The sequence below is a fragment of the Agelaius tricolor genome, unplaced genomic scaffold (genome assembly GCF_023055355.1).
Source record: "Agelaius tricolor isolate 1412-34295 unplaced genomic scaffold, bAgeTri1.0.p SCAF_13, whole genome shotgun sequence".
NCBI classification, from domain to species: Eukaryota; Metazoa; Chordata; class Aves; order Passeriformes; family Icteridae; genus Agelaius; species Agelaius tricolor.
Genome location: NW_027269273.1, coordinates 19,069,227 through 19,096,438, shown reverse-complemented (window position 1 = coordinate 19,096,438; position 27,212 = coordinate 19,069,227). Strand labels below are relative to the sequence as shown.

Sequence of the window (27,212 nt, the reverse complement as noted above, 5' to 3'; positions counted from 1 at the left end):
TTGATTCAACTTTTGAGAAATCAGTGAACTGATTTTTGTGGGTATTGCAGGACTTAGACGAGTTGAAACTTTAATAAAGTTTCCAAAGGGATGAATCCACTCCCCTTTTGACCCTAAAAATATCTGTAACCTAACAACTACACAAAACAATAGTGAAGTGTGACTAAACGTGAATGGCAATGTACTGCTGACAAGCTCTGACCATTAACATTTTTCTTTCTGTTTAGCTCAGCAGGCGAAAGGCAGCTAACAGAAGCCGTCTGCTGTTATGAGCACTCAGAAGCATTTCATTGTGAGCAGGCAAAAGAAAACTAATTTCTCTCGAAATTCGAAAGGAAAAAGAAACTCAATTCTCTCTCAGAATGCTACTTTCTAGGTTTTTATCATTTATTTACAGATTAATTGTGGATAAATGCAAGCAGCACGTTTAGAAACAGGACACTTTCTTCTGTTGAGATATTTGGAGCCTGCAACCCAAGCAGGTGAAATAATTGAGACATACAAGGCCAACATCTGTTGTGCAATTGTAGTAATATGATTAGTTTTGCCATGGTGTTACTAAAGGAAGAATGTAGTCCTTTTATAGCTTAATTGATCACATTTAGATGTTTGGTGAAGTCTGAATGCAATTGGAAAGTCTCTTTAGGGGTCAAAAGTGAGTTCTCCTCACAGTAGTACGTAGCCACATTATTAACTGATGTGCCGAGCTCCCTTAGGCTTCAGCATGGTGTGGGGAGGCACTGAATTCAGCTCTCCTCCTTTTGGGGGAAATCACCAGATACTCTGTTCTCATGTAAGTGGTGTGTCCTGCTTTGCTTGCAGGACAATGAGCCCTGCTCGGTTCTCTGCAAAAAGACTAATAGGGGCCTATATTCAGGAGGTGATTCATGGCATGGATGGACGGACAGACAGATGGATGGACATACAAAACCTCAGAGAGGTTTCAGAGAGAGCTCTGTGCTTACAGTTCCAGTTGGTCACTCTGTGTGGCTTCCAGCTCCTAGCACTGGTTGTTTGATTCTCATTCTAAAACATCTACATTGGCCCACCAGGTACCAGGAGCCTTCACACTTAACATTAAATTGTGAATTCTTTCTGTGCCTGTAGTCTGTAAGACAGTGGTTGGTGACTACTTTCCTCTGTAATGTTACAGAAACAGTCAACAAGAGCTATTTCAAACAAGTCAACCAGATAATAAAGGGATATTTCTAAAAATATTGCTTCACATTTCTCTGTCTAAGATATAACAAGAATCAGATTAGACTAACCCTTTGGCTACTGTAAATCAATGCATATTATTGAAATTGAGGCAGATTCCCATCTGAGGAAAACCTGGCTGGTAAGATCAATGAGAACAATTATCTTAGGAAAGAAATAAAGATTGTACAGAAATGTCCAGTTATAAGAAAGCCTCTTCTTTTAAATGTCATGTTGGGATTCTTACTGAAGGGTTCTATGGTACTTAAATATAAAGGGGTACTTTTAAATACAAAATTTAAATAAAGAAAAAGCAAAGCCCATGCTCAGTGAATTATGAAGAGTCCGTGAAGGGTGGTAAGTGTGAGAATCCAGTCCCTGCTCATAGAAAGAGCCCTACTGTATGTTCCTACAAATATTGATGTTTGAAATCCAAAGCACATGTGATGCATTAGTGTGAAACAGCGATTACATACATGCTGCTCTCTGCCCTGCAGTTCAGGAAAAGTCCTTATGTAATGAAGAACTGAAAGAGTTATGAGGGAATCCAATAGACTGTTATCGTGTAAAAATACCAGTGCTCTCCAAAGTCAACTCACAGCTCCTCAAATGTATGCCGGTGTGTGTTTTGTTTTCCAATAGGCCTGAGAGAGAAGGAGCTCCATTCAAGTCAGACCCTGTTAATCTCATACCTCCAGCTCAGTCTGTGTGAATGGAACAGTGACTTGGGAAACCACTGCTTTTCTTTCCAGTCAATTCTCAAACACATAAAACCTACCACAGGAGATCCAAACACACTCAAACAATAACAGGCAATTTTGCCAATTACAGAAACTACTTATGGGCAATAAGAAGGGAACTTTTCATCCAACTCTGATTTTGGGTGTTGGAAAAGTAAGAATGATTTCTTGATGTTTCCTTCGTCTGCTTCTGCCAATAGCTTTCTGAATCCTGACAGTTTTCATCATACACTATCCAAATGACTGGAGCAATTCCTGATTTAAGAATTTAAGAACAAAAACACAAGCAAAACGTAACAACAGAGCTCTGAAGCTATATAGTCCCAACATGTTATAGATAAAAATCATATTATTTAATGGACATCCAAAGAGTAGGAACAAGCCCAGAGTTTTTCACAGGTCAAAATCTGAGTTCAAGATAAGATCTTTCAGCTAAGCAAAGTTCCCATTAACTTAATGGCAACTCAATAATAGTTGTGGCTGCCTAAGTGTTGAATAGGACCTCCTAATCTAATATATTCTTCAGATCTAGAAAATGCTTATTTCCAAGACTTTGGGAATGCTTTATCCACATGCCTTATCCTACATATTAGAATCCCACTAACCCTAAAGAATATTACTGCTATAGAAATAATATATCTGCTTTTGAGAATTTCTCAGGAATTGTTTGCAAATCCTTTATTCTGATTCAGATCTCCAGTAAGACATGATTGTAATTGTCTCCTGCAAACTTTAATACAGTGTATAAATTGTGCCATCAATATCCCAGAGTGTTATAATTCACTGTTTCTGTAGCCAAGCTAGCAGCGCTATCTGTGCTTCTAGACCACCTGGGTCTCAGTAATATGGTGCTGGTATGGAAAAGCCATTGGACACCTGGGATAAAGTGGCCTCTGACTCATACAGAGATGGAAATACAGAATAAAAAAGCAAGAGTCCTTTATATTCCATTCAAATAGATTGTGTATGCTTTCACTGAAGTCTCAGGGTAGAAAATAATCTGTCTTCATTTCCAAATGGCTTTTGTGAATTCTTATTTTTTCAGTATATTAAGCAGGGCATTGCTAAGTCACTGTGCTACTGCAGCAGCTGCTTGATCACACCTTTTTAGAAGAGGAAGGGGCAATCTATGTTACTGTTGCATGGAAGGAGCACCACAAGTATGCCATGTCAGAAGATTTACACAGGTAAAAACTTTAAGAAGTGCTGGCTTTCATTCTGTGACCCCACAAGCCTCCAATTTCTTCAATTGATCTTTATGGCAGCTTGTACATATTATTAGATGTCCAAAGAAAGTATTTTTTTAATTCATGCAAATCATGTAAAAGTAGAGGGCTCAAAATGCAGGATAGCACAATCCATTCAATAAATTTTCCGACTGGAATACGACTGCTATTCTGGAATTTTACCATATATGTGTGTGTGTATATATATATACACATACACTGTTTTTAATATCAAAATTAACTGTCTTTTCAATGGCCACTATAGAAAAATAACAATTATTTCTGTGGTGGAGAACTGTGGAAAATTAGTTTGGTATAAAAAATACTAGAACATTTCCCGATGCTGGGAAAAAAATACGTTCTGTACAATATAAATTATGGTATTGACATGGGACTCTCCAGATAAGACTATATAGCTTCATTCCTCAAGAAGGCACAGTTGTCTTAAAGTCTCATCTGGGGCTCCATGCAAATCACAGTACTTCTGGTCATGCTTGAAGTACTGTATGCCAAAAAGAAAGAATGCAGGAAAGGAATGATCAGAGCAGAAAGCAACCAGCTTTTCTTTGACAGCAAAAAGCAATTGTAAATTGAAAAGAACTTGCTATTACAGTTGGCTTCTTCTACAAAGCGCAAGAATTCCATATTCCTCATAATTTGCCCTGGATGCTCACATTCATCTAACTGTTTCTGAAAGCCTAGTAAACTTTCAGTCTTCACAACATCTGTGCCAATGAGTTCTTCAGATCAATCATCTGCTATGTAGTTTTTACTGTGTTGACTCTTGATCCCTGCTTTCAAAGAAGTGTCCAATATATTTTCACTAACTTCTTCCCTAAGCTTTTGCCAGGCCTTTCCTCACTCATTGCCTGTTGAGGTTTAAAAGTCTGAGATCTTACAATTACACCTAGCTGGTTTTTGGTACCTCAGCTTGAGTTTGTAAGAGTTCCTTTTCTGTTTTGTGTGAATTGTCTGTCAAAATAAAAATGAATCATGAACAAAAATTAATCATGTGTCAGTCTGTGTCCAAGGCCTTAGTTAGTTTACAGTCACTAGGTCACTTCAGTCCAGAACTGGAATAAGTACTAATATATAGCTTATGTGGACAGCTGGGTCAAAGTCTTGCCCAAAGACAGCATAACATTCTAGACCTATCCAGCCCCTCCACATACAAAAAAAAATCCCACCTTATAAGAATTATTACTTACAAAAATATATTTAAATTACCAACACTTGCAAATAAAGCATGAATCTCTGTGAACAAGAGATAATCAGAAATAATAGGACACGCTTTCGAAAATGCTTTCTGCAAGCACCTTACCAATCTAGTACCAGAAGAAAGTGCAAAAAACACCTGGGAGACTGGTAAATTGCAAAGAAGAAAGAGCTCTGAACGAATAACTGAAGATAGACAGAATTCTAGGAACTTTAGGCAAGAAAATAGCGATGAGGGGAAGTACTTTGAGCAAAGGAAGGAACAAGGGAAGTGTTGCCATCTTACTGCAAAGCTCTGATACTGTCTTGGTAATTTCTCATGGGCACCTCCTCACAGCACTGACTCCTTTTTCTTAACAAAGTAGCCAACTGGCTCCAACTCTCTTCACAGCACAACCAACAAACTGCATCTCTCCTCACCCAGCTCACCCACTCTTTTGTAGCACTCATCTTCTTATTGGACACAGCTGTAGCCTATTAAGGGAGGCTTGTTCCTAATCTTTGGTGATTAGTACAGCTGCAACTCCTCAGGTGTGAGACTACCTTCTGCACTGTTTCCTTACATTCTAGCCCTGCACAGGGAAACAATAAGACTGGGCCGCCAAGATGAGACTGTTTTGTGAGTTGGAGAACATAAATTGAGTGCGACCATTCTGACAGAAACTTGATATTTCTCAAGTGTGGAAGCTATTTGGGGACTTAAAGAATACCTGTTTCTGAATTGGAATTGGGAAATATTTGGCTTAGGAAACCTTTCACATTCTTTCTCTTTTGCCTTCTGCAAAGTCTCATTAGGGCACTTCCCCTCAGCACCAGGATAACATTTTGCATGACATCTGCTATTTTCTGTAGATGGGCATCACTTAAGTGTCTTGCTTGTCTCTGACCCACAGCCCTCGGGTCTAGACCACTATTCTCCAACCTACAGCAAAGCATATTGAGTGAGTGCTTGGTGACCTATATCTTAATCATAGGCAGAGGTGTTTATTGTGGCTTGTACAATACAGGCTTTTGTAGAGGCTCGCTACCTCCCTACCATGCTCATCCTACAGTAACAGGAACTGCTCCTGCCTTATTATTGCTACTGTCATCAGCTGCTCTAGCTGGGTGGCCCTAAAACTTCCAGGGACCTTGTGTCTGTAGCTAGGGAAAGCTAAAGTCTCCTAGCTACAATACTGAGGGCTTTTGGTTGCATTATAGCTGGCAGGAGAGCTTCCTGCTCTGGCTACTGCAAGATGAGCTGAACATCCTTCTGCCCCTTACAAGACATGGAGACAATGGCAGTGCACTGAGCAGCTCAACAGTCAACGAGTTTTAAAGCCAGGATCTGAGTGGGAGCTGACAGAAGCAGAAGAAAAGAGAGGCTTGTGTGATTATTAGGATTATTAGAGCCTGCCCCTTCTGAATTTATGCATGTGCCTAAGAAAACTGTGCCATCTGTACTTTAAGCTCATAGGAGATAAGCAGAGGAAGAAGGGTTTTTATCACATGTGCTGCAAAGCCTTTGTAAAGAATGAAAACAAACTGTGGTGCTGACTTTGTCTATGAAAAACAGCAAGGTATCAACCATGCTAATATTTTGTCAAAAAATATTGAATCAGTTAGTGACCATAACGTTTTCTAATGGCTTCCAAACATCAAAACAGATTTTGGCATAAATAAAAATCCTCCCTCTTTATTAAATCCTTATATGGGAAGTTTCAGACCAGAAGGAATTCTTGGCATCAGAGTCATCAGGCTGGACCTTTGCCTCAGGAGAAACTTTAGTATCAGATAGGGCACAAAATACCAAATTGTCACTGCACAATTCAGGTCTCACCTTAAGGCCAACTGGAGTTGCTAAATGGGTATCAGCGGGGCGTCAAGCAGAAAGCAGATGAATGTTTACACTTGGTACAGCAACTATATAGATCAGGATTTTGTCCCCCAGCCCTCCAAAATAAGTTTGCTGGGGTCTCTAATTTGGCTTCAGTCTTCCTTTGTTAGTCAAAACACACAAAGTAATTCACATGGTAATTTGATCTTCTGAGATGATTTCCAACTGACTTTCTTCCATCTTGAAAGTACCACCCAATGGCCCCCAGTGTTAATTGTCTCTCCAAAAACATTTTAGGTTTGTTAATTCTGAGGAGTCCATTCAAGACAATAAATATATAATAGTCCCTATTCTTTCTCCCACCCTAATACCTATACAGAAGACAACTTCCTTCCTGATTCATTTACTCAGTCATATGTTTGTTTCCTCTCAAGAAAACAGCTATCAATCTTCTAAAAGTACAGCTCAGGTATTCTTCAGTCCCCCATAAGTTTTCTCTCACTTTGGTGTTTTTTATCTTCAGCTTTGGCAAGGCCTGCAATCCCAGCTGAGGAAATAGCTCATCTTGAAACAAATTTCATGTTTTGAATATAGAACAGATAGATACCTAGAGGAAAAACTACACCCACACTGAGCACAGCTGGAGCATGGGGGATTTAATTTGCACTTCTAAAATATTCTGAAACATAAAACAAAGACAATATTTCAAAGCAGTTTTTTTACTCTAAGCTGTACAAGGTTACCAGTACCAAATATCTTACAGCCATTAGGCATATCGATACCTAACATTTTTTTGGATGCTTACAGAACTTTGCAAAAATTACCTGTTAGAAAAGAAATTTCACATGCTAAATGTCTGCCAGGGAACTATTATTTTATTTTGCACATTGTTCTGCAAAAGATTAGAAGTTTCCAACAATGAAATTAGAGAGATATTGTTTTGTGCATGTTAAATATATTCTTACAACCGTTTTTTCAGAAGGTTCTGCTAAAAATAGATTTGAAATACACTGAGTTTCTCAAGTCAGAGATGAGCCTTATCCTTCTCTCTAAAACCAATTAAAAGTTGTCCGAACCAAAAGTCATTAGAGGCAAAAAATGAATGTTTGCCTATACACAATAATGAGGTAGAGATATGGTGAGTATATTTCAAATGAGGGATGCAGGAGCTGGCCAAAATTGCTGATTTATTCTACTGGCTAAAACATCAAATCTGAGATTAAGAGAAACATTCCACTTTTATCTATAGGGTTTAATTGTGCCCAGATGTCATGGGACATAGAATCATAGGCTTATAAAACTATAGAACCATTTAGGTTGAAAAAGACCTTAAAGATCAGCAAGCCAAATCATAAACCTAAATCTGCCAATTCCAACTCTAAACCATGCTCCTAAACTGCCACATCCAGGCAGGCTATGAAAATAGCCTGACTCAAACACAAAGAGAAAATCATGCATGGAACTAGAAGCACCCCAAGAGACAAGAGCATGTGGACAAGGAAATGAGGACCATGAAGGAGAAAAGTAATGATGGTATGATAATGGTGATGATGATGATACGGGAAAGGGAAGTCAGAGCAAATCTGACTCAGAGTGATAAACAAGCAAGAAGTACCTGTAACCAAATTCTCAATAAATCACTGTTCCTTTCATGTCAGCAATCACCCTCAAACTACTCTGGCTGTTTAGTGGATAGAGATTTGGGCATTACTGGCTTGTTTTGTTCAGCTTTTGTCCTCATTACCATTGCTTAAAAAAATTTCCAAAGGCATTTGGAAGAAGACTACATGTAGGTTTCAGGGGCTGCAGAGCCAACTATCACGGAAGGATGCTGAGGCTTGGCTCAGACCTCTGCTTGCCCACCTCTGTCTTACATTGCTGTGCACTCCAAGAGCTGCTTTCAGGAAGGAGATCAGTATTTCCCTGAAGGAACTGGAATGAGCACAACAATGAAAAATACAGTTAACAGCACGCAGCTGGCTTCAACTATGTTGCCACCTAAATTTTAAATTAAAGAAAAGCAAACTTAGGCCGGGTAGAAGAGTCTGATGGTTCCTCTCCTCTTTTCCCAGCTAAATGAAGTAGGAGAGCTAGATATGTAAGAGGCCACAGAATCTAAGCTTCAAACAGAATCCAAGATATTCAAGCCAATTGTTTCTAATTGTTCCACTAATGCCTAAAATATCTAAGAATCAGTTGCACGATTTGGCTTTAAAAAAGTAGTAGTACACTCTGAAGAGTTATGTTTTTTTTCTTTAAGGTGCATTTTTCCTTTTGTTTTCTATTCCATGGAGCTCTGATATTCCTGACCCGTTCATGTTGTGACACCTTTATGGTAAAATTTTAAGCCTTTGCTGTGGCAATGTCCCAGCATACATACTGCCCTGTGCTTACATATGGTCTGCTTGAGCCCTAGATATGCAGATACCTGATCTGTTTTCTCAAAACTTGTTACTTGGACAAGATTCTGACAAACTGGAATGTCGGCCCAGGTTTTTTGGCAGAGTGCCTCCGTTTTCTGTGTCCGTAAGAGGCCTTACTTTCCCAAGCTCCTTGTCCCACTGGTAGTTTCATAAAAAAGCTCAGCATGTCCCTGGAAGTTCACAAAGCCTTCTTCATTCATAAACAAGTTGCTTGCGAGCCCATGAACAGAATGGCTCTATCCGTGACGTCTGATTGACCTTCAAGAACTGCACACATGACAGAAAAAATAATAATAATAAAAAAGGGGGCAGAAAGTTTAAGGAAATAGACAAATGAAGAACAAGGGACCCATCAGTGTGTTAGTAATGTGGTGAATGCAAGAATTAAAGATATAAATATCATGACGGGCTGTATTTGCACTGCCAGAGTCTGTTTAAAAGAAAGAACCCCAGAGCTAGGAACCGATGCCTCCTGCATCCCTAATGGCTTCTATATAAAAATTGTCATTTTCTTTGTATGATTAAAATAAAGAGCAACGGCAAAATAAACTCTCCCTTCCTACATGCTTCTTTTAATGACTCTACTGCTGATAGAAGATGCCAGTTTAACAAGTCTGCAGACAGAGGCCTTCTGTCTGCAGAATAGGTACAAGACAAGCCGTGGCAGGGAGAGGGTCCCTGCCACACACGCAGCTGCCTCAGACCAGCAAGACCACCCCAAGAGGGAAAGGAGCATTCAGTCCTTGGCCTCCTTACTGTCAGCAGCAGCCTGGGAGCCAATCAGTGCCATTTGCCAAAGAAGTTCCAGGCAGTCTGAAGTCTGAGCACTTGTCACTAGCATGGAGTTAACAGTTCGTTTAGCTTCAGTTCTACTGGGTGCTACTGACAGCTGCTCCTGAGAATGCACAGAATGTCATTACTGGTCTCTACTTATGGGTCATTCACGCAACTGCCATTTCTAGCTATTCCATTAGTCACCATTCCCTGTCATCTCCCTGGTTTATCCTCTCTGGCAAGCTCGCTTGCTCTCTGACTCCTTCATAGTGAATTTTTTGTCCCTTTTCCTTTCCAGCTGGCACTTTTCTTATCTTCCAGTGCTGTCTTTCCAGTGGAATCCCAACAGAGCAGCAAGGACTTTCTTGGCTTTAAGTAGCTAACAGCTGACCATCACCCTCTTTCTTCTTCGCTGAATTCCGTGCTCACACATTTCTAACTGTACATTTTGAAAGTCAGAACTTCTAGTTTCTTTCACCTCTGCAGTGCAAAGCTTCTTGCGGCAGAATCAATCATTCATTTTGAAGGTAACTCAGCCACCTCCCAGGTACTGTGGGAGTACCTATCAGCTTTGTGGTACTGAGTATAGGAGAAGAGAGATACATGTTCTCTCTTCTCTCCCATTGGATTTCATTTGTTACAGTGCCAGAAATGATGCTATGAACTTTCATTTAGTGTAAATCTCAACACTGAGCAACATGGTGACTTAAAAGACTAGCAGTGGAACAGAGTTCCGTTCAGACCAAGGGTGAACACAAGCAAAGATCAGGGGCTGTCCCCAGGTGGCCTTATCATAATATATTAACTAACTTTAATCAGCATCAGATGCTGAGTTCCCTAACAACTAAAAAACATCATCATTTTAGGTAGCATAACTGATAGTTCTCCATCAAGATGTCTGCCAGTGAATCAGTCATGGAAACTAAATTAGGGTTTATTACTCTAGAAGCATTATTTCAGTTTAAGTGATGCTGGCAAGGCTCTGCAGAGGAAATGCCGGCAATTTCCTAAACTGAGTGTTCTGTGGGTTAACAAGAACTTTCACCTTTAGGAAAGTAAATCCAAAATATCTCAGCAGCGATAATCACAATAAGATCATCACAATAAGATTATCTTGCAAGATTGTCATTTTACTCACTCCTGCTGACTGTGGCAGGAAAAATTAAGTTGCTGCAATTCACAGTGTTAGTTTTATACTTGGCTGAAGTATGGTTTATAGCTTCTTGGCATTTTTTACTATTACTGGAAGTGTGGCTCAATTATAATTTGGGTGACCTTGTGATGGGCAGTTTTAATATGGAGGGGGAGATCACCTACACACCTAGTGTAGCAACTTTTCTGGTGCACCACTCAAAAAGACATTCCTTCCAACCTCACAGAAAACCATCAGAAGTTTTATATTTACTCTACAAGCATCTTTTGGTTGCAGTGATCCATCCCCCTCTGCCTCAGAGTCACTGGGTTTTATAGTCTCCTATTTAGCGTATTAAAAAATGCTACGCAGTTCCATATGTAATGAAAAAGGCAAAGACTGTGCTTGATTTTTGTATCAGGCTTTTACCATCTCAGTTTGCAGTGATGCACTAAAACTGTTCCCCAAGGCACTGGAAAGAAGTATTCTATGTTCTTTGGGAATGTGCCTAAGCTGAAATGTTTGAGACCTCAGCAAGCACAGACAAAATTGACTGGCACTCTGACATGGTCACAATTTTCCATTTGTGTATTTGTGGAGCAGAACATGTACATTACTACATCCAAGTCAGAACACGAAGAGAGCTGTCTTAAAGGTCTTTTCCAACCTAAATAATTCTATGATTCTATCTTAATGAGAATTTCAAGACTCATTAAGGCCAGATTTTATGAGTATCTTAACTTACTATATTTGGTAACATTGGTTTTCCAGCTATAAAGTGTATTGTTTTGCTTTAAGTCGTTTTTGTATTTTTTTTTAATAACCAAACATATTCCAATTATATTCCATTTTTCAGTTCTCTTTCTGAAACCTGGGCTTTGACATCTACCTGTTGGAACTACCTTACCTTAGCTGTTTGGGAACAAAGTCCAGACATGCATCTGTTTTTCCCAGATGTTTAGCAGTAAGAACCCTACAACTTTTAGCAGCTTCAGCATGAGCTTCCTAACTCTCTGATGTTTTCTAAAGGGATTATGCATACATCTGCTCTAGTGTTAACTTCCTATCTCTCCTTCTCTAACCCCCTTCCTCCCTCTCCTGGACAATGAGAAAAAAATACAAAGGTCATGAACCTAACTGCAAGCATCTCTTCCTGCTTCTTGTGTGGTTTTCACCCTGACCTTGATACTCTCTTCTGTTTCCCTAGTGGCGCCTCATGAACCCCCTTGTGCTTCCTTAAGAACAGGAACAACAGAAAGAGGGAAAGAAACCCTGGCAATTAGAAACATACCCTGAGATTTCCTGCTTCTAATGCCTATTGCAAAGAGGCTGCTGTTCCTCAGTTAACAGAGAGTAAAACAAGAGAAAATTAATGAGCTTAGCAAATTGAGAACAAATTGAATGAAAGGGGGCAAAATTCATCCCTGATGTGTTTTATTGGACTGAAACTGATGGGTACATTTATCTTGATATTTTAAACTATTTTTTAAGTACACAAGTAAGGACTGGGGGGGTTTGTTATTGTTTTGGTGGTAGGGTTTTTTCTTAACCATGCATCATTTGTTGTTTGCAACATAAACTACTTCATTAATTTTCTGTAACTAAATATTGTTAATATATTCATGTAACCAATATGATAGAGGGAAGAAACAGCATGATTAAATGGCTGACTTACTATGGAATAAAACAGCCGCTGCATAGAGGAATGACCTGATACAGGTAATTTTTGCTCTTTGTGCCTTTGGGTATCATCAGTCTAGATCATTCCCTTAACACAAGTTCTAGAATACAGATACCATCTCTTCACTATGCTTAAGTAGTTATTTTTAATCCTTTTAGTCTTGGCCTAAGTGAATATTTATTACAGTGAAATGTTTTCATAGCTGGATTACCACAGAACTATAACAAGGACTCTTCCACAGTACTCAAGTGCAAAAAAGTGCTATGTCCTACATTCAGTGCTAAGAGGTGTTGACAACACTGTCACCTAACAGATTTACTTGGCCTTGGGGGCAAAAACATTTTTGGCATGAAATTGTTTCCAGTGAATAAAATACTAATTTTCATTAACCACATTTAAACTGTAAATTTACTATTACATAAGTCACATGTAAATGAAAAGCCTTAAATCAGGTGTGGAACGTACTTGTAGACAAACACCTCTTGGTAATAAATTCTTACAAAGCAGCAATTGCCCTGCTGTGGCCTAGGTGGAGCATTTGCAAGGGCTGCACAAAGAACTGGCTATTCACATGGTTCTGGCACTCCTTCCTAGTTTCCTGCTGCTAAATTACATTAAGAGACTCAAAACATACTTTCTTAATATCCCTCCCCCCTACAGGGAATTACTGTGGTTGCCACAAGAAAGTTACTTGATCATGATGGGGCAGGAAAAGAGCTTGGTACAATCCTGAACAACTGATCCATGTAACCATCTCTGGGGTCCCAATTCAGCCTGCTGTCTCTACTCAGCAAAATACATGGCCTCTCTATTTTACTTACATAAGAGGTTAGGTAAGATGGACTGCAATGAGAACTAACACATTTTTAATTTTCCCAGTGGTGTCAGTGGAGTGTTGGAGGTTACCACAGGCTGTACAACTGGCGTTATAGACAGTAAACTCTGCAGAGCATAGACTGCTTTTATGATTTTCTTTTTCTAAAATACTCTTTTATCACTAGGGGCTGAGTTTTAACTGTGACTCCTACAGTGCTACTGTAACACAGCATGACAGTGGCATACAAATACAGACATATTAAAAGATGAAAAGAGAAAGTCACAGTATTCCAAAAGTTTCATCACTGAACTGTTGTGATGCCAGCCAGTGAACTGACATGTCATTCAAATTAAGCTATTTCTCTGTTTCTGGGACCCAGCTTACCCATATTCAGTTTTCATACTCAACATTCTTAAAGTTTTTTAATTCATGACAGTACATGCAGCAGAATTGACTCAGAAAGTGCTACTCAGTGATTTAAAACACAAAAATGTGGCTATATCCTTGTTTCTGAAATTGGTGATCATATATTTACCTCTGAAATGCACACTCCTGAAAGAATATTCATTGAAAATTCTGAGTAAATAATCCCCAAACCTCTGTTTAGATTATGTTTCCTGACTTAAATGCACTTGCCAAATTACCATATTTCACTAAATATAAACCAGCAACTTTAAATTCATATTAACAAGCCAGGAATTTTGCTTAATGATGTCCACAGCAATTCCGAAACCTGTGATTCACTAAACTGTTGGAAATGGCATTTTTTGATCAGGTGGATCAAGTTTTTCTTTGGATCAATCCTAATTTCTATCTTAATTTAAATTATCTTAATTTAAAGATCTTAATTTAAATAATATAGCCTAACATGCTATAAATTGGTCAATGGAACTAGGTCAATTTATAATTAATGAGGACTTTATGAAGCAAAATGTATTCAGGGACTACAGGTGTGTGCTTTTATAAATAGACATATTTCTTGCAACAAAATGCCAGGGAAGTCTGATATAGTGTAATGACATTTCTAAAGATTGTCTTCTGAAAACATGAAGGACACTCCATCTGTGCCACTGCCATCTGAGCTTTTATGCAGCAGCTACTGCTCTGTCAGTAACAACAGTACCGGAATACAAAGGGCAAAATCTGAGCTTTCAACCTTTCACCTGTCTGTGCTCTCTTAAATTATCTTTGCCCTGGTTACTTACATTGATCTCAGTACAGAATTCACACAGATTATCCTTCCCACTGTATCTTAAGTCAGATGTGAGCAAGGCAAAGCAACTACATCTGTTTTGCTCAGAGTCAGAACTGCTCCTTGCAAATCTCTCCATGGCAGCTCTTCCAGTTGCTAACTTGTATAAACAGACCATGCTTTGCACAAATTCCCTTGTATTCTGGGACTTATGCTGTCAGACTTGAGCATGCTTTTCATGTTCATGGTGTCCTTTTTATTTTTTTCCATGTCCTTTACCAAGGACTATATTGCCTGACAGAGATGAGGGGTAGAATACTCAAATCCCATTCTGTTACTTTTATCTGATGGAGAGAACAAGCATATGCTTTTCACAGATGCAGCTAGAGAAAAACAAAGGAGTTACTCAGAGGCTGCCTCAGAGGTTGACATAGTGCCTCTCATATTGCTGCTATTGGATTCTGGCAAAGATGTAAAATAGCCAATACCTGCAGCATATTGTCACTAATCCCAAGGTCTCTCCTCAGCTCTGATAGTGCTTGATCCCAGGTTTCCAAAGTAGTTTCAGAGAATTCAAATCTGCCCATTTTTAAAATAGATCCATTGATATTTACTTACATTACAGGTAAATATGGCACATGGTACAATGCTTGACTGACTAACATTTGGGAAATTCTTTGAGGTCCTTGATTTATAAGCAAATTTGATGCTTCTAACTAGCTGTAGCTGCAACCTACCATCCTGTGTTTGGACCAAACTCAAGACAAACCAGCCTACTAGCTGCTAGGACAGGAATTTGCTAGTCTCCAGCAAATTTCTGTTGTTCAGACTCCTCTGTGCTGGGACTGAGTCTCCTCACTGCTGCTACATTCTTTACGTGGGGTCCACAGAAGTTCAGGAGGTTCAGGAGGGGTTGCACTGGGCCTATACATGATGAGTACTCCCCACATGATTTGAAAAGACTAATAAGGTCTGTCTTCCTGCTCTGTTGCATAAGCAGAACATAGAGAGGAAAAAAAGGAGTTGGATCTAATATGATTTTCAAATTAATTTAAGCACCCCTTTCTTCTGAAATCTTTTATTCAAACTGTCATGTTTTCACATATCAGAACAAAAAAATGCTTAAATTGTTTTCTAAATTATGCACAGTTGGAAGCTTTTCAAATCAAAGGCATCTTTTGGACTTAATCAAAAAGCAAGGTACCCAAACATGAGATTTAGCAACATCTAGATGTTGACTTGTCTATTAATAACAGATTGCCATATGCCTATGGAGCTGAAAGAGATTTCTCAATTCTGCTTCATCAAGGTACTGTGTCATAGAATGTGGGGAACTTGATATTAATGTACCAAGGGTCACTATTACTGTGACAGAATCAGCAGCTTTATTGAAACCACCTACTCTGGTTGCACAGAGTTAACTCTAAGCGTTAATTTACACACACACATTCTGGTATCTCATGCAAATCATGCAAATCATCAGGGCTGGGTTCTAAAGAGCCAATTTGGCCTTGATCAGGATGAGGTCTGTCTTACTGACTTTTACAGTGCAGTGCAAAATTCTCAGATTTTGAAAATGTGTGTGTGTGTGTGTGTGTGTGTGACAGATCAAGAGACACTATTTCTGATTGACTTGATCTGGTACTCTGCTACAGATATATATGATTGTGCACACAGAAAGCCATTAATGTCTGCATATAAATATAGATCTTCCATGACTCTATTATTTAAGTTCAAGGAAAAGGACTTTTACTTACAGTGAAGCTAATAAAGAAGGGAGAAAATACTTTTTGATGACAATTTATGACTAAGCTTGTTAATTAATGAAAAGAGCCCTTTCATGAAAAGTTTATTCCTGATAAAAGACATCTTGCTTTCTGTATGAAAAGTTATATAATTACTTTTGTGTGTCATAGTTTGTGGGAGAGATATATCAGGAAATCTAGAAGAAACTACTCATCCCTTTCTGTCCAAGCATACATGGCGTGTTGCTCCTTGCCATGTGAATGAAAAGAAGCTGTACCAGTGTGCAGTCTGCTCACTTCATCATGAATACAGCTGCAGCTGGCCAGGGATTGCACAGTACTTTGTAAGAGAGTGATAATTTGTAGCTGGAATTCTATGGTTGCTTTATGTAGAAATTTGGGCAAGATAAATACAATGATTGCTTCTAACTTTAAAATTAAAAAACAACACCCTGGGAATTCATACTTCTCAGCTTATAAATTAAGATATGGCAGCACAAAGAAGGAAGGTGATTGCTTAGACTCATGCAACAGGCTGAAGGAGGTGGCTAAGGGGAATCTCATTGTCATGACTCCTATCTGCTAAATCTTGCACCTCAAACCATTATGAAATTAACACCTTTTCATACAGGGAACAATTGCCTTGGCAACAGCTCATCCCATGTCACATGCTTGATTTTCTCTATTTACCAAGTTTCATAGGCTACCAACATCATCATTGCTGATTCAGCATACTTCTATACAATGCCAGTCCAAGCTTTTGCACTTCACGGGAGTTAACTGAAATTGCAAAGGTGCAATGTCCTGCAGGCTCTGCCTTTGGTCTCATTGCAGCAATTCCTCCATCATTATACAGCCAAAAAGACAAGTAACTATGCTGACCTTTCACAGGAATTTCCATGCAAAGATCCAAATCCATTGTTGAGAAAGTGTAACTCTTTAGGAATTCTATCCTGGAATACAGCGATGGTCAGTTAAGTGACAGGATCATGACTTTAGCTGAATTGCTCCATACACTACGTGGAGCACAGTCTTGATATAAAATTCACTGATCTAGTTCCTGTGTTTGAGATAAGGTAGGACAATGAAAATGACTCAAGGCTGGCACAAATGTTGGAACCATTTGGTCCCATACAACTTCTGCTAAATAACTTGTATTTAACCTTTTAATCTTTAATGTTTTAGTATCATTCTGCAAATGGTTGAGTATCACTCTGATTCCCACTTCAGAGCTAACAAAGTCATTTATCTCTTGCAAGAGGGATATTAGTGGAGGAGAGGACAAGGTTTCTGACGGAGGCTGACTCATAGTCTAAGCAATGGTGGAGAAAAAATTGCCTTAATGATTTTGACAGTCTGTTGTTGAACCAAACATCTTGTTCCCATAAGATGCTTTGCAACTATCTCTAGACAGTAACTGTGTGATCACAGCTGAAATGCAGGTTATTCCATATGTGTAGTACCCTTATCCAGACAGAGATAACATCATTTTGCTTACCATACATGCCTCTAGAGCTGAAAAACAATCTGAGTCTCCACAGCACATTCCAGCATTGCTGCTTTTTCAGAAAGAACTTTCCTCTTCCTCTCCAACTTCAGCTTGGTACCTATATAACATAGGCATTGTGCCCTGAAAATATAAACCAAAACAAACTTTGAAGTGCCTTTAAACTAACATAATTATTTCATCCTTCTAGCACATGCCTGTGCGTAGATTCCCATTCTGCAACTGATATTTATTGATCTACATTCATATGATCCAAGAAAAGCTTGACTGCATTGCCTTGTGGTAAAATTATAAGGGGGAAAACTGGAATGTGGGGGAGAAGGAAGGAGGAAAGCCAAGCTTTTATAACTCTTTGTAAACCTGGTTTATGTGAGCCTAGCCAACCCAGGGTCTAAATGATCTGTTACGCTTAAGATGTGAAAGGCAGCACTGTTGCTGAGCTGCTGGTGCCCCACAGAATCAAAATATTTCTGCTGAGCTACAATTTAAACAGTCATACTCCAAATATGGGAAGCAACCCCTGTGAGGAAGTATGTTTTCCTTCTCAAAGCACTTTACCTTCAGTGAGTAAATGTTCCTAAGTGTAATAATAAAGCACTAAAGTTTAGGTGCATTTTTATTTTGTGCTAATAGAGCAATCAAAAGTGCACAGTCTCAATTTTGCATTTTTATTCTGAAGAGATTTCAATGTTTTCCTGTAGATATACATCTGATCAGCATATCCCCATCTGTCAAGAGAATAGAGAGCTCTCCTGCCTTTTTACTTTCATTAACATAATAATTATTATGGGTTCTCAGCCATGATCAGTTTCTGTTTAAATTATCAGACTGCATTTCCCCATGACTGTGCCTTGCTCTGGCACAAAACTCCAAGGAACCATCTACCAGCTGAATGCCTTCTACCTGTCACTTGTTCCTCTGCTTGCCTCCCACATACAGGCTGTATTTTTACTTCTCCTCAGACTGCAAAATCAATCTGAGTAAAATAAGATTTCCTAAAACATGAAACCACATTTAGATCCAGATTCCCCTTCTTCTTCCTCCTCCACCCCATATAATGAGAGCATCTGTGAATTTGGCAGATGATAAAACCATACTGGTGGAAAACCATAGGCTTTCTGACAGTGGTGAATAGACCCAAGAAGAGTAAAAAGACTTGTGCCAGCAATCAGGGGAGGTGTCCAAAGATATGAATATCATGATTGTGAGAAACTTGTACCATGATGGGTGGAAAGGGGGACATTTACAACTTTCTAGTGAGTCTAGTATCTAGTGGGTACAAATAATTGCCAAGCACCACATAAATCAGAATAAAGCTGTATTTTCTAAAAGATACATCCACAAAAAGTGAGAAGATTTTTCAAGCTCTTCAGCTACTATTTACCAGCCTTTATGCACACTCAGATTCTTCAAATCTGTATCGATCTCATCTATATACCTAAAGAGGTGCCTTGCCTTTGAAAATCTGGCATCTCTTCTGGACGTATAAGCCTTAAAATTTTGAGAGGAGTTCTTCCAGTAATGTACTCAAAGGCTGAAAATGAATTCTAAATGGCATATGGCTCTCACACAGCTCCTCTGAAAGGAATTTATCCATTATGGGATAGAAAATGGAAAGAAGATTTGGAGGTCTGTTGAAAAAAAGGGTTAGCCAGAATTAATTCAAGCTTATTTTTCCCCCACAACTTCATGTAGGTTAGAGTCTGAAACCATCTCAGCTGAGGCCCAAAACTAAGGTGATGCTCTCCTCACTGGATCTTCACCTCTGTTCAAAGATGTAATGTAGGATACAGGAGGAGAGGAAGCCAATACACACTGTATTGATGTTTAACAATTGGAGTAAAGCTCTGGGGCCACTAATTAATTTTTAAGGTCTCAAGGTCTTCATGCAGACATGCAATGTGAAAGATATGCTTTAGTCAAACAAAAAGGTTCTTGGACTCATTGCTCAAGCAATCAGATGATGTTCTCTGGCCTGTTACACCAAAAGGCCAGATGACTTAATGGTCCCTCCTGGCCTTAAAATCTGCAAATCTAGAATTACATACCACTATAAAGCTTATGTAAGGGATGGGAGAAAAGAGGCCAAAGAATTCCAAAGAGTATTTACAAGCCTGCTACAGTCATCACTAATGTACATATAATTGGCAAAGCATTTACATCAGAGGCCAGTTGTAACACATATGTTTATTGAAGGCTTGCACATTTCATTATAACTGAATTACTGAATATATCTAAGCCATTTATAGTGAACTGTGGCAAACTCTAAAATAAAGTAAACACATGTGCAGGGATTATTGATGTGGTATGGCTGTTCTGATACTTAAAGGCATTATAAACGATTTGCAAGGCATTTAATAAAAGTGACCTACATTTGTATAGCGCCTTTTATCCTGAGGTATCCCAAAAATTCTGTACAAACTGCAACTACAACTCCATTATTCAGGCTGACACCAGTGTGGCTATTCTGAAGCTGGTTAGGTCACAGTGCCATCATGCTAGAGTGCAGTTATCAAGTCTTGCATCTATAAATGGTGAAGGGGAAGCAGCAGCTGTATCACAAGTTTCATTGGACATGAGTCCTCAAGAAGCTATTAGATCATCTGATATTTCATATTACTTAGGGCATCTAAAAACAGGCAGAGGAAATGGCATTTTTCCTTACGTGTCTGAATATTGCAACTCTCAAACCTCACATCTAAGCTTGTCTCACAATAATGTCTTTCTTACATATTCTCCTTGGAAATAGAGGCAATAAGAACTCTTGCTGGGATGGTTATTTACAACAACATCTCACTCCTCTGAATTTCCAAGACAGAGTCTCACAGCATGTGGGAATACCTTACCTTCATAGTCAGCAGTCTTAAAACTCTGTTTGTTGGAAGACAACATGCTCAGATGATTACAGTCACTCTATGGAAGAATCTTGCTTTCTTCATAATTTACCATTTCATTAATCTTTATTTAAAAAATATAATTCAAAACTTTATTTTATTATTTTGTTTGCTGAAGAAAATATGAAATCATATTGGAGCAAAAAACAGTCCCCGAAGGCCTCTTCCAGCATGACTTAACAAAGAAATGAGATTTATTGGTGATACAACTTTTAATACAGCCTTTAATTCAAACACTACTGACTGGTCCAAAAGGACCATTCAGACCTGGTCTCCTTCTGTGTCTTATGGAAGGAAAGATAGATGACTGGGGAGGGACTTCCAAGCACTCTACTGGGTGCTCTCTTTTGATCATCATAAGATTAGGACTGGATTGGACCAGGTGAGGGGCCATTACAGAAAGGCCTGCACTGAAATGCAGCCAAATCCTATCAGTACTAAGTCAAAAGCTTTGGAGAAAGCCAAGCATGATATATGAGAACACTATTCATACCAAATAGATCAACAATCCCATCAGAAAGAGGTGGATAATATATTCACTTTGGGAGATAGAAAAAAAAGAAATAATTATTTTGACCAAAGCTACAGTGTGATAAGCCACTGTGGAACTGAAGAAAAATCAGAGCACTAACATTCCTGAAAATGGTATTAAGGCATCTTTAATTGACACTAAATGGTCAAGATATAATTTTAGGTCTCCTCCAGAAACATTACCTGTAGAAGCCCAAAGTCCATAAAATTCTGGCCTCTAACACATCAACATTCTTTCCTAGCACAGGAAGGATCTTTCTATCAAAACCTCAAACCAAATGCTAACATCCTTTACACTCTGTGAGATTGTTGTGTCATAACATAGCATGATGGCTGATATACAGGTTTGATAAGGAAAATGGAATTCTGAACTCATCCATTTTCTTAACTCCCTGAAACTAATGAAAGATATTATTTCTCCCTGAAAACTATTCCTCTTGTATCATTATGTCTTCATCACTCTCATTAGTAATGTAGTCTGAATTCTGCTGTAGTAGTCAGATTGCCTACTGCTGAAATTTATGATAATGCATGTACTCACCATAATCTGCAATTTAAAAAGTCAGCATTGTTGGCAAAACGATGTGCTTCACCTATAATATACTCACCCTCATCTAAAGCTAGCTGTTTAGAATACTCTTAAATTCACTGTATGAATTACAAACCAGGTTTTACAGGCTGAAATACCCTAAAGTGATCAAAGCAGAAGCCAGTGAGGGACCTTGTACTTGCATATTGTTAAGATCCTGTTATGTAACACTCATGAAATATTTTTACCTCTCACTCTCACAAGGGAAAAATCTAGCAAAGAAAATATACCTGGAGTGATATGAGATTCTTTTATCTCGTTTTCAGGGGGAGGGACTGTAGATTTTCCATTTTGTGCTCTTTTAAACCAGCCATTTCTTAGATTACTTTAGATCACAGTTACACAGACAATTTCACTGGTATGACCAAAGGGCTGTGGTGTCTAGCAGGTGGCAAGAATCAGCAGCTGACGGATGTAGGCAGGCTTGGCAGGGACAGGAACAGGAACCCCTTACACTCAGCTGTGAAAGGATTTGTAAAATGGAACTGCAACCTCAGGAACTCGAACTTGCTAAACGCTAATGACAAATCAATGAGAGACTCAGGATATTCTCAGATAAACGCTTTCTCTGGTGCCAAAGCTGACCTAAGAAGTTCCTGCCCTCCCCTGCACCTGCTCTTTTTCTTTCCCTGCAGCACTACCCATTTCATCACAGAAATGCGTTGGATGAAATTGAAAACTTTTAACCCTATTTTAGTTCTGGTCTACAGAGTGGCTCCATGAACTGTTGCAATGTAAGTGAAGTGCTAGAATGAAGGGGTGGGGGTGTGTGGGTACTCGGGCAACATAATTATAACAATAGCAAATATGCGTCTTCTGAGTTTTAATATATTGTTAGATAGCATATTTCATCTGATTAAACATTTCCTGAGCATTCATGAAGAAATTCTGAGTTCAATTTGAATGAGGCCCCAAAAGTAGGTATTGTGTCATAACCATTTTATCCGTCTCTGACTAAAAGATTTAGTCCAAGAAAAAAAACCCCAAAGTTTAGAAAACATTCAAACTCTCAAAACATAGATCTATCTAACTAACCACTGCTATTTTCACTGTTCCATATGATTCCATTGCTACCTTTAAATTTCAGTTTTTATCTGTATCTCTCTGTTATCATTTTACACTGCTATCCAGAGATATATTATATAGATTCATGTGGTTTTACAGCTGCCTCACAGTCTATGAAAACTCAAAACACACTTGTTTAGACTATGAACTTGTTTATTCTGGACTACGATAACTAAATATACTCTCTGAAGTTAATGTGATTAACTTGGCCAAGCTGATTCATAAAGAAGAATGTCAGGAATTCATCTTCCAGATGTAGCCTGCATTGCTCAGAACCTTCTCCAGCAGAAGCACGTTTCCCAAGCTCCACCTAACTTCCCATAGATGCTGAAAATCCGAAGATATACAATTAAGGAGGCAGAAGGAGGAGTGGGAGTAGGCAATGATTGCCTTAGATGTGTTCACACTTAACTGAATTAACATTTGCTGATACAATAGAACCTAAGGAGGCAGGCACATCATTTAGTGTGTTAGACTTGCAGACCTTTGACTTTTTTATGGTTAATTAGCCTTTAACTTAAGAAAGCCCCCAGTTCATAGAACTTCCATCAGCTCTGAATTCAAAGCTTTGCCCTCTCTCACCCTGGCAGTTTACAGTGTAATGATGATTGATAGCCAGATGAAAGCTTTAGCTGGGGCCTGTCTTCTTGCATTGTGCTGGAAGAGAAGTGCAATGATCTACAGCTGCAATGGTTTCAGAACCCATTTTGGTTAATTGTGGCCTTAATTACCCACTTAAGCAGGTTTGGGCCAAATTGATTTTATACTGCTTTTTTCTACAGCAGGTTAAAAATTAACCCTGCACTCTTAGATGCATTTGACAAGGTTTCTATTCATTTATTGGCTAATAAGCCTTGGGAATATGATCTCGAGCTGATATTCATGAACTCAAGTAAAAAAGGAGGAATGATATATTTTAATGGTAACAGATTACTGCTGACACTTAACTGCTATCAAAGATATACAAGTGACCAAACACCCCCTTATATCTGGTTAGTGAGCAGTATGTGAGAGAAACTCCCACCAAAATGAAAGTTTTTTTGTTTAGACCCAGGAATTAGAAGCAGCTTTAAAATGTGAGGAGAAAACTGCCCATTTACAGGATCAAAGCTGACTTCATTGGTCTAAGTAGCATAGAGATCAGACTGGCAGGGTATTTGGAGCAGGCAACACTGTACTTCTCCTCAAGAAGTTCAGCTTTGCTCACATTGCATAAGGAACATTCTGTATGAAATGTTTCTAGACAGAAAAAAAATGGATCATAAAGACATACTATTCTTTCTGACTTAAAGAGGACCCTTCAGAGAGAATTTGAGTTTACACTATCTCACTGTGCAAACTCCCACATGCACTGGGAAGCAGGCATGGTAAACCTATTCTAGACCTATTCTTATTGTTCATACAACAAGAGCAGACAATGTCTCAGCATTACTCCTAAGGGACTCTTAAAACTGTCTTTCACAAAGATCAGTATTTGCACACAGTCCGGGCTCCCATGGGAACACTGGTAAACCTACAGAGCTAAAGACACTCCACATCAAAGTGCTGTGGACAGGTGAGGCTGTTGGGCTCTGACCTGCACCATAGTTCAGCTGACTGTAATGTACTGCAGACATAACTTCACTCCTGTGCATCTTATGTATTGTATAAATCCACAGTATGCCTCATTTCTTCTCTTTAATGTGATCCATTATTCTTAAATCTTAACTATAAACCATTCCAAAACCTTCTCTTTTGTATTGATCACATTTCTTAATTAGAATAGCTGGCTCCCCCAGGTTATAGGCTAGGAACTGAAGAGCATGTTTATTGTAAATTATAGCCTGTTCACAGAAAACTGACAGCCTCAAGCAGAAAGAATCATATACACATTCAGCTGACACACACACAAGAACTGCGAGACGTTCCCAAGCATTTGCTAGCACAAGAGGTAGTGTGGAAGCAAGACAGTAAGGACCAAAAGAAGAAACAGTTTTGTGGGTGCAGCTTTACAAAACAGCTGTTGCTCACTGCTAGAGATGGAAAAGGGATGCTAATCATCCAGACTAGCTCCCTAGCAATAACACACTCCATTTGGTCTAAGTGTTTGTACAGGTCTTTTCAAAAAAACCTCAGTAAGCTGACATATCTGTTCCATAGGAAAAAGTCAGCTTTGCCTGTGCTCAGCAAGTTCTGCATGATGCTTTTGCCACCTCTGTTTTAAGGAAAAAAATGTGTTCTGTTTCATGCCACTTGCTCCTGCCCTCTGTGAGAGAGAACAGCTGTTTGATGTCAGGAAGACACCTTTGTCAGACATAGCTTCCAATTTATTTTATTCCCACTATCTTCTACCGTATTTTTTTGGGTTTTCTAACTTAGCATTAGGGGACTTTCTATTTAAGGGCCTGGAACAAAAGCTGATTTTGTGGCCTCACAACAGAAAATTACTCTAGCTATATTCTTTGCAATACTGATTATGAGATCTGAACAGGTAAACACCCATGAGGGTGTTCATATCTGGGGATTCTTAGTTTTACAGTGTGAAGTTCCTTTGAAGACTAATATCTTAGTTGATCTAGCTTGCAGTATTCAAATTTGCTAGAATTTTCTTCAGTTTTGTATGTCCTTTTTACCAAGTATCATCAAAAAACAGCAGGAAGTCTGAGGTGCTTACATCTTAAAGATCCAATATTCTGCATCATGGCTGGCATAAGTAATGAAAGATACTTGTAAAGCTGCTCTAAACCATCCCCCTGAGCAAGAAAGCTTTTGTTAAAACCACTGAGATAGGCACTGGAATTATTTTGCTGTTGTTCCTTCAGGCTCTTAGCCTCCTCAATAAAATGGTCCATCCTGGAAAATGAGTAAATTCAAATAAACGTCCCTTGTATCTTGCTGGCAGAACCCCATTAACATGATGGAAATCTTTGGCTCTCCCCAGTGATCAGTCCACACAGAACAGCTCTTGAATGTCATTTCTTCAAAGGAATAGAAGCTACCCTCAGCTAAACGAACAGATGTACACATACCTGCATACTCAAGTTCTCATTTAATTTTCTTGAAATAAGCATGGGTTTCATTTTGGATTTTCCAGAAGACAACAACATCATCTTCCCCTTCTGCTTCTAAGTTCAAAATGACAGACTTAGCATATTTATTTTCTGGAGTCAGGAAGGGACCGCACAGCAGACACAAACAGATTAAACTGCCTTTATATTGGAAATGTTTCAATTTAAAATACAGTTTTTGGTTGGAGTGTTCTCACATGTGCCATTGCTTCCTTCACATAAAACAAGGAGCTTTGATATTCTCATTCATGAAACACATCACCACGCTTTTTAATAATCCCAGCACAAAACTGCTAAAGTTAAACCAGCCCCCTGGTCTCTATATTGTTTGATTACTGACACATGCTTTGATCCTGAAATCTGCTTGTGACTTTATCAGGATGGGATGAGGAACAGATTTGCCTAAATTCTTGGCGACACAAATATAAGGAGGATAAAGGAGAGGTTATTTTCCACCATAACTGTTATTTGCTTAAAAAATTCTTCCCCAAAGCAAAGTTATAATGTGATATCTTGAAAGAACACTACTCCATTCTTTGCTCAGACACCCTTTAACTTCACATTAGCAAGAGAGAATCATATCAGCTAACTAAAGATTCTAAAGATACTGATCAGATTGTTTTAAATTTCACTGAGGCTAGAGCTGGGAAACATTAAGATGCACTTCCCTGCAAGAAAAGTAGAAAAAGTTTGCTGCCAGGGTAGCCAAAAAAGCTACTATAATGTAGATAACAACTTACTGATTCCAACAGCTACTTTGATGAAGGCATTCTTTTATTTCTGCAATCCTGCTGCGGCGGGCTGGAAAGGTAATGCCAAAGGAACACAGTTGGAAAAATATTCCATGAACATAGGAACATTCAGCAGAGAGAGTGAGAGAGAGAAGTGAGTGATTGAAAACAGATGAAGCCAGCTCATGATCACAGCTTCCACTGCTGAATAACTAAGTCCATGTAAAACTGCCAGGCATTTCCCTCTGCCACGTGAGAAACCCCAGGGAAAGCCAAGTCTTTGTCTTCCTTTGACACATCAAGCACTGAGGATATTATTGACTGATAATATTGACTGATAATATTGACTGAACATCCACAATATACATCACTCCCTTTGGCTCTGGTGAATGTTAGTATATCTTGCCATTTTCAGACATGGGTGAATTATCAGGAAATTATTATGCCAGAAGCCTGGTGCTGCAGATCAACAAGTTCTCCAGTGCTAATTGTGTGCACCTAATAGGATTTTCTACCCATGGGATAGCACATAGGAGACATACCTCTGTCAAAATTTGCAGTATAATTCAGATGCAGTTGGGCTTCAGTTAATCACTGAACCACCTGGGCCCTTGTAGATTTAATAAATAGTATGTGTGCAGCCTGGTAGGTGAGAATTACAGAGGAACTCCAAATTTTTGCAACAGAAGTTGCAGTCACAGCCTTCACTACAGACAGACAAGATTTTAAGCTGTTAGAGTTAAGATCCAAGAGCTTTTTGTTCTGTAGAGCACTGCACAGTAATTCATGATAAATCACTCTGAATGCTACTACTATACAAATGGTAACAGTGGTCATCTGTCTGCAGTTATTTAGAGAAAAGCAAGCAGCTCATGCCCCTCATTGAGACA

At 38.9% G+C, this 27,212-nt stretch overlaps 1 protein-coding gene across 1 annotated transcript in view; it reads right to left on the bottom strand.

Moving 5' to 3' along the window:
* Positions 1 to 27,212, bottom strand: part of MAPK8 (mitogen-activated protein kinase 8) — a 231,195-nt gene that overhangs the window by 151,676 nt on the left and 52,307 nt on the right. The window contains exon 2 of the mRNA XM_071439059.1: positions 17,457 to 17,588. The gene's annotated coding sequence lies outside the window, so the exon portion shown is untranslated. The remainder of the gene's footprint in view (positions 1 to 17,456; positions 17,589 to 27,212) is intronic.